Here is a 7,388-nt window from a genome sequence, read left to right as displayed (position 1 = left end):
ATGCTAAAGACAAAGTAGTAAAGAAATTCTAGGAGGAATTCAAATCACTTCCTCAGTTGCCCTGACCCTGGGTGACTTCACTGCAAAAGCAGGAAAAGGTACAACAGGGAGAAAAACGTGGGGAAGTAAATGTGAGAGGCCAAAGACTTTTAGGATGATGCAGAAGCCTCACACACCATTCAATGTCACAAACTCATTCTTCAAAAAAGGATTCAATAAGCGTGAGATGTGGTGAACAGCAGCTAATGTCACAGAGAATGAAGCTGACCACATCTTACCAATCAGTAGCATCAACTATGCATTTTACCAATCAACCAACCAGTATTTATTAAGCACCAACTGTGTGCCAGGTCCAGGGCTGAGCTTTAAGGAATACAAGGATGAAGGAACAATCCCTACTCACAAGAAACTTCCACTCCCGGGAAAGGCGAGTGCCCTGGAAGTGTAAGGAGGGCCCTTTCCTTAAAGAGTGCCCTGTTTGGTTCCAGTCCACTTGGAGGCTTAGTGGGCCTCTTTCCAGGTACCGCTGAAGGGAAGGCGCTCTTCTCCCTTCCCCCACTTCGAGGCAGTGACATAATATTGTAAAGTGCTTAGCACAGAGCCTGGCCCATGGTGAGCATCATGTAAATGTTAGCCACTGTTATATTAGGTGTAATTACTCCATACTGGGTTTTGAATGCATTTGGTCCAGAATGCCAAAATGCCTAGCTTTAGAAGAGATTTCAGAAATGCACTCAAATGGCCAGATGTTATTTGACTGGCAAGAAGTTTGTTACATTTTTTACAATCCATTATATTGTTTCTATTGCCGTTAGCCTCCTAACTTTTCTTATATTGTGAAGATAAGAGATACTGTCAATTTTAAAACATATATACCCAAGGGGGTACAATTGTATCATTTAAAAAAAAGAGTTCTCTTCTAATCTGAATAGGAAGAATGTACAGGGGGTCAGGGAAGCAGACACAAACAGATGTCAGTTGGGTGCAGCACACGGGACCGGGAACAGACGTTGTACCCGATGGTGGACAGATGAGGGTTGTGAGTGAGCGGGCAGAGAGGGGCAAAGGCAGGGGTGACAGTCTCTCTAAGCAACTGGTCTGCTTTTACTTAGAGGGGTTTTCTTAGGGTTTTTTCTAGAGAGGGCATGGGAGATTATGGACCAGGCCTGGCCCATGAGCAGAGAGCACAGCACTGCATGGTAAAGTTAACATAGGAGCATTTTGGAATGCACATTTCTTTCAGAATCCTTTACCTAAAGGTCAGTTTGTGTAATGCAAATTTACATAAAGTGAGGACTGTCTGTAATGACGTTTGAGAAGCTGGGACCCCTGTGGAGAAACCTTACAAGTGTGCTTCGAGTACGGTGAGTTTGACCTGTTGGGTTGTTTGGCTGTCCTTACGAAAGTGATAAAATTGGACCTCTCGGTAAGTATGTATTTAAGTCACGTCTTTGAGCCAACTTAGCGATGACAGACTTTAGATTCAAAGATTTCATGTTTGCCTTGGGGCTTGGTAGGCAGTACAGATTGGAGGCCTACCTAGCCTGCCTTTTCCTGGGCTTTGGAGGCCACTGTCATATATTGTCTGTATGTGTGAAGCTCCAGAATGTGTTATTGTGCATTTATAAATGAAGGATTAAAAAATATCCTCATATGTGTTCATCAGGAACCGTTATTTCAACATAAGAAAAATAACCTAGTGAATTTTTTCTATTTGAGGTAAAATCTCTTGGGATTATGTAATGTGATACTATTCTGAGTTTTTATTGCAGGTATGAAGGTCTGAATTGTCATTCAATCAATAGTCCGTGATTCAAAGGAAATGCCCTGTGCTGGCCCAAAGGGAATATAGTCTGAGAACTGCTGCGGGTAGATTCTGTGCCTGGGAAGAATTGAGGAGACGCCGCTGCATAGGCCTCAGACCCAAGCATGGAAGGATGAGTGGATGAGAACAATTTGTTCCAATAGCCACGAAGGCAGCTGAAGCAGGTGGAGTGCTTAGAGTTTGCTTAGACATGGAGGATGCCAAGGTCACCCGCTGCATCCTGGGCCATCACCAGTCATCCTGACTTTTGTCCTGCCACTGGACTGTGATGAGTCTGGAAGAGAGAGTGGGGCTGATGGTTTTGTGCAGCTCTGCCTCACTTCAGCCCAGTTCACAAGCGAGTCAAGGCATCACCCCATGACGTCATTGGACATCTTCAAAAACAAGGACCAACAACAGCAGGAAGAAGTAAATGGTTCTTAGGCTTGTCCACCCCGGCTAATAGTTATATATTTATGGATAAGATAGGCACCGCTAGATGGCGCCATAGTGCACAGAGGGCCAGGCCTGGAGGCAGGAAGACTCATCTTCCTTGAGTTCAAGTCTGGCCTCAGACAGTTAGTAGCTTAACCCTGTTTGCCTCAGTTTCCTCATCTGTAAAATGAGCTGGAGAAGGAAAGGGCAAACCTGTTCAGTATCTTTGCCAAGAAAAGCCCCAGTGGGGTCATGAAGAGTCAGACATGACTGAACAACCGTGACGTGTGTGAGATTAGGTCCCTAAAGCGTGTCATTCTCTCAGGGTGCTATGTATCCTCAAAGGAGAGGGATAGGAAAAAGGCATGAAAGTTTGTTTTTTGTTTTTTCACGGAGCAGTAAACTTTGAGAAAGCAGCAGGATTAGACCCTTAGAAATCTATACGCAAGTGACTTTCAAGTGTTTCTAGTAGGAAATACAGGCTTTGAGTACGTTTTAGTTCTAAAAATTAGATGAAGGCTTGTACTTATAAAACGGCGCTAATAATTGTAAAGAAATGTTTAATGCCCCTTGTTTGTGTTTTGAAGTCTCCATCTGATAACCTTAAGGGACAGAGGGGCCCATCTTCCGGGTCAGACCCTCATGGATCCCGTTAAGATTTTCTCTTCAGCCTCTCGAGGACATTGACCATATCAACTACAGGGTCTGGGCAAAGACAGAAAGAACCAGTGCAGCGGAAGAAGGGAAATTCTCACAAGTTTCAGGTAAATTCCAGCTTCCTAAATTGGTGTTCTTCTGGCTCTACTGGTAATAGCATCAGACCCCAAAGGTCCGAACTGAATTTTGCCACGGGAGCTACTTGCTGTAAGGCCAATCTGATTAGATTTGATTACTTTTCCCTAAATTACACTGCCTTGGGACTAGCTGGCCTTTGCAGCATTGCCTAGACAATCTCTCCAAGCCTCCTGGCACCAACCACCTGCCCTACTTCATGCACAGATGGCCAAGGGGTGTCCAGGAAGTAGCCACCTGGGCGCCTGAAGATCATGGACACTGCCAAAGGACTTGACTTTCCTAGAGCTGCTGGACTCCTGACCCTGTCGTAATTCTGATTGTTTGATTCTGTCCGTGTGTTTTGGCCCTGCTATCTGTTCTGTAAGATGCTTATCATTTCTGCTTGGACTGATCACGATTTGGGAACCTTGTACTGAGAGTTTGTAGGTTGTGGTGCCTGCAATCTTTAGGCAGGGCCTGGCATAGCCACTAGCAAACTTCCTTATCAACAGTTTAACTCCCCAAAACTGAAAAAGCAGGGAGAGGGTGGGCGGCTTGGCCCTTTGCACACCTACAGATTGACTCGAGTTACCAAAGTCTTTGGGCTACAGATGGGTTTTGGTGTGCTGAGCCCAGCTGAACCATTGGAGAGAGGCTTTTCTCCATCCTGCTAACCAGTCACACACACCAAGGTAGCTGAGCAGACGGCCCGGATGCATCGCTCCCATATGAAGCCTGCTGTGATTGACCTCAGCCCAGCCATGACTGAGAGCCCTGCTCGGTCTTGGACCCAGTTAAGTTAAATCAGTGGTCCTTGGCCACCTGCTCATTGGACCCTGAAAATTAAGACCTTCTCCCTTCCCTGTAACCTCTCAGGTTGCACTTTCTGCCCCGGATGCTTGGGGGAGGGGGAACAGAGGCTGAAATGCCAGGCACACCTTTAGTGGAGATGCACCCAGACCCCTTGCACCTTGGAGAACCGTAAGGCCACTCCTACTGTGTTATGTACAGAATGGGGCATGGCAGACGGGATGTAACCATACCATGTCCCACTATAAAGACGTGACTATCCACAAGGACCAGGGATATGCAGAGGCTTTCTTTCTAGGCGGGGCCAGGCACACACTGACGGGGTTTTAGGATAGCCCCTCTGGGTTTTTAATTTTGTGCAATAACAAAGCCTACTATTGGCTTCTCAAAAATTGGCAGGGGCGCTGTGGGATGGGCAGGGGTCTTCTTAGCCCTTGGGCACACACGCCATCCCCACAAACACATGCTCATACCGCAAGAGTGAAACAGTCCAAATATCTGCCACTTATCCCCATTAGTAGAAGAACCTGCTCCACCTCCCGCACCTTACTGCCCATGTACAGGGCACCTGTAGCCTGGCTCTCCTGAACTGAAGGAGCAAGTTTTTGAGATCTTTATCAGTGAAACCAGAGGTACCATGTAGGGTGGGGGAATTTAGTACCACAGTTTGAGCACTCAGGGCTGTGGCCTCACCAAAAGGCTGACTCTAGACTTCCTACTGGAAGAATAGGGAGGGGGTACATACCTCCATAGGGTGGGAGTGCTGTGCCCAGGGGGCCTAACAACGTCATTCAGACCCACCTGGGCTCCTAGGCCCTGGAGTCAGTTCTAAGCAGACAGAAAGGAGCCTTGGTCTCCATGGGAGTAGCTACCATCCTGGCTCCCCAACTTTCCATGCCTGAAGTATTTATTTATAGGTTTTCCACGGGTCTTTTTATAGGGATCATTTGTTGCATGTGTTTACAGTGCCTCCCCTGGAGTAAGGAACCACTCCCAAGGCCAGCCCCCAAATTACAAGTGGCCAAGACCAAGATGGTACAGTTGAGGATAGAAAGGGATGAGTCCAGCTATGGGCTTCACCATGACTACGGTTGGCACTAAAGTGAGGGAGAGTGAGTATTGTGAAAAGTCAACCTAAAGGGCTCCAAGCTGAAGCCTGCTGAAGATCTCAGTGTCTGTGCCTGCAGGAGAGGGTGCTCTGGAAATGCCTTTAATTCTGCCTGTGCGCCAATCCCAGGTCCCAGTGATACCACAATGGGGGCTGAGGGTGGGGGAGGGCTGAGCATCACTCTTCCCTTCTCCTCCTGACTTCACACTGTCTTGCTGTGCCAAACAAACTTCTGCCTTTTGACTTCCCATGGGCAGGAGCTCTGTCTTACCAGAAGACAGAGGCTCTGATGGCAGCAAAGAAGGTGTGCATGGCCACTGTGGAACAGCCAGTGCCAAGGCCTAGAGATGAGAGGTGAGATGTCTGGGCCAAAGGAAAGGCTATTTGGGCTCCATCCCAGAGGGCCCTTGAACCCTAGATTGAAAAGAGCAGGAACAATACTTTCCAGCCTTCCTCCTTGCTCCCCAGACCCGCTCAGCCAGTGAGGAGCAGACACAAATATATGTACAGAGCTCGGGCAGTAGGGGCCATTTTAAAATTGTCAATAGGAGCATTTACACATCATATAGGAGTCACTACTTGGTTTGCTGTTTTGTTCATTGTCTAGAACAAGGGCCAGCAAACCACTGCTCTCACCCAATGGGGCCATCCAAACCAGGTGGAGGCCACCTTTGACCCGCTGGCCTTGGTGCTCTAGACTTCAGAAGATGAAGTATGTCCCAGGCACTTTATTTGTTTCTTTTGGGGTGGGGGAGAGCAGCTGGTATTTACCAGCACAGACAGGAATCTGAACCACCTGAACAATTGGAGTTTTTAGTATAACTGTTAAGAAGTCTTCCACTAAAGTGGACATCAGCAATTTGGGGCTCCCTTGCCACCTTTCACTGTCCCGACTTCTTGTGGCTAGCTGCCCTGGACTGGGAAAAATTGTTGCTGACATTGAAGAAATTCCTTTTCCTGAGCCTGACTGCTCGGCTGCACCTTCTTAAGTCCAGAACCCCAGGGCCTGGCATTTACAGAACTTTGCTTATTCTCTCATTTGTGCCTCCACAACCCTGCAGAGCCACACTATGAACACCCTCATTTTATGAAGGAGTAGTTGGAGGCAGAAGGGCTAAGAGACTGGTCAGAGCCATTTGAGGCCAGGCCTTCCTGACTCCTGATTAGAGGCCAAGCACCGACTCCGTCAACCACCAAGGTTCCTCTCTGCCAAGGGGCTTTCTGGGGCTTTCCCCAGATTCCCTGAAGCATCAAAAACATTGTCACCAAACCGATAAGCATGTATCAGCCCACACATGCATCTGCTGCTCCATTCCATCATATGGCTCCACCACGTTATCCATCGTCGCTCTGCCTTGTTCTGGCCTCTGGAATTAGCAGTAACCAGTATATTAATGCCTCGGTCCTCGATAGCATCAAAGGGCTGTATAAACCATGTCATTACTGTCATTGCTATTACAAGGACCTCCTGACTCCAGGCTGCCTCTGAGCTAGATCTTTGTGGTTCTCAAGGCAGAATCCTCCAGGGGGCTGGAACAGGATGAGCCTTGGTGGAGCATCCTGAGCTGCCCAGGAGAACTCTGCCCCGGGTTTCTCTCTTGGGACCAAAAAAACGCTAGTTGTGGGCACTCCTGGCCAACGTCCTGAGCCCTGACCTGGTTACAGAGAAAGAGGTCGGGGCTCCTAATACTTGGCGGCTGTATCTCTATTTGCTCTACAGTGAAAAGAGTGCCCACCCGATTCCAAGAGTCCCTTTGGTGTCTTGGCTTTGCTCCTTGCTCAAACTCTTTGGGCCTCCTTTTCTTCATGTAGGACCTCCAAGGTGCTGTGTCACATGGGTGGTCTATGGGACTGCTCCTGCAAGGAGCCTTTTGGCACAGGTCCCACTTGCAGGAGACTCCCAAAGCTTCTATCCAAGAACTGGCCATCAGTTCTCCTTCCTCCAGGCCCACTTAGCCCTGCTCTGCCCAGCCCAGCACTGCCCTGCCCTACCCAGCCCTGCCCAACCTGCCCTTGGCCCAGCCCTGCCCTGTCCTGCCCAGCCCTACCCATCCCTGCCCACCTCAGGAGGGAAGTGTGCACACCCTCTTCAGGGTGACAATAGTAGAAATCAGAAGAGCTGGGTCCTGCCCTAGCTTCACCATTCACTCCTTTGTGACTGTGAGGCCTTGAACCAATCACTGCAGAGAAGTCATCTAGAGACCAAGTCCAACCCCTGCCTGGCTTTATGGAGGCCCTGGCTGCGTGACTGGCCCAGAGTCTCCTAGTTAATCTACGTCAGGGCTGGGACTTGAACCCAGACCCTCTCTGCACTGCACAGTTCATCTGGGCCTCCGTTTAGTCAGACTCTCTGAGCTGTAAGGTCCCTCCCCTTTCTGGGCCCACAGCTTGGAGCCTCTTGGAGACCATGCTGAAGGGGCAGCACAGGCTGCATCTCATCCAGCAGGGGGCACCACA

This window comes from Trichosurus vulpecula, chromosome 9, assembly GCF_011100635.1.
Source record: "Trichosurus vulpecula isolate mTriVul1 chromosome 9, mTriVul1.pri, whole genome shotgun sequence".
NCBI lineage: Eukaryota > Metazoa > Chordata > Mammalia > Diprotodontia > Phalangeridae > Trichosurus > Trichosurus vulpecula.
This window is presented reverse-complemented; position numbering follows the sequence as displayed.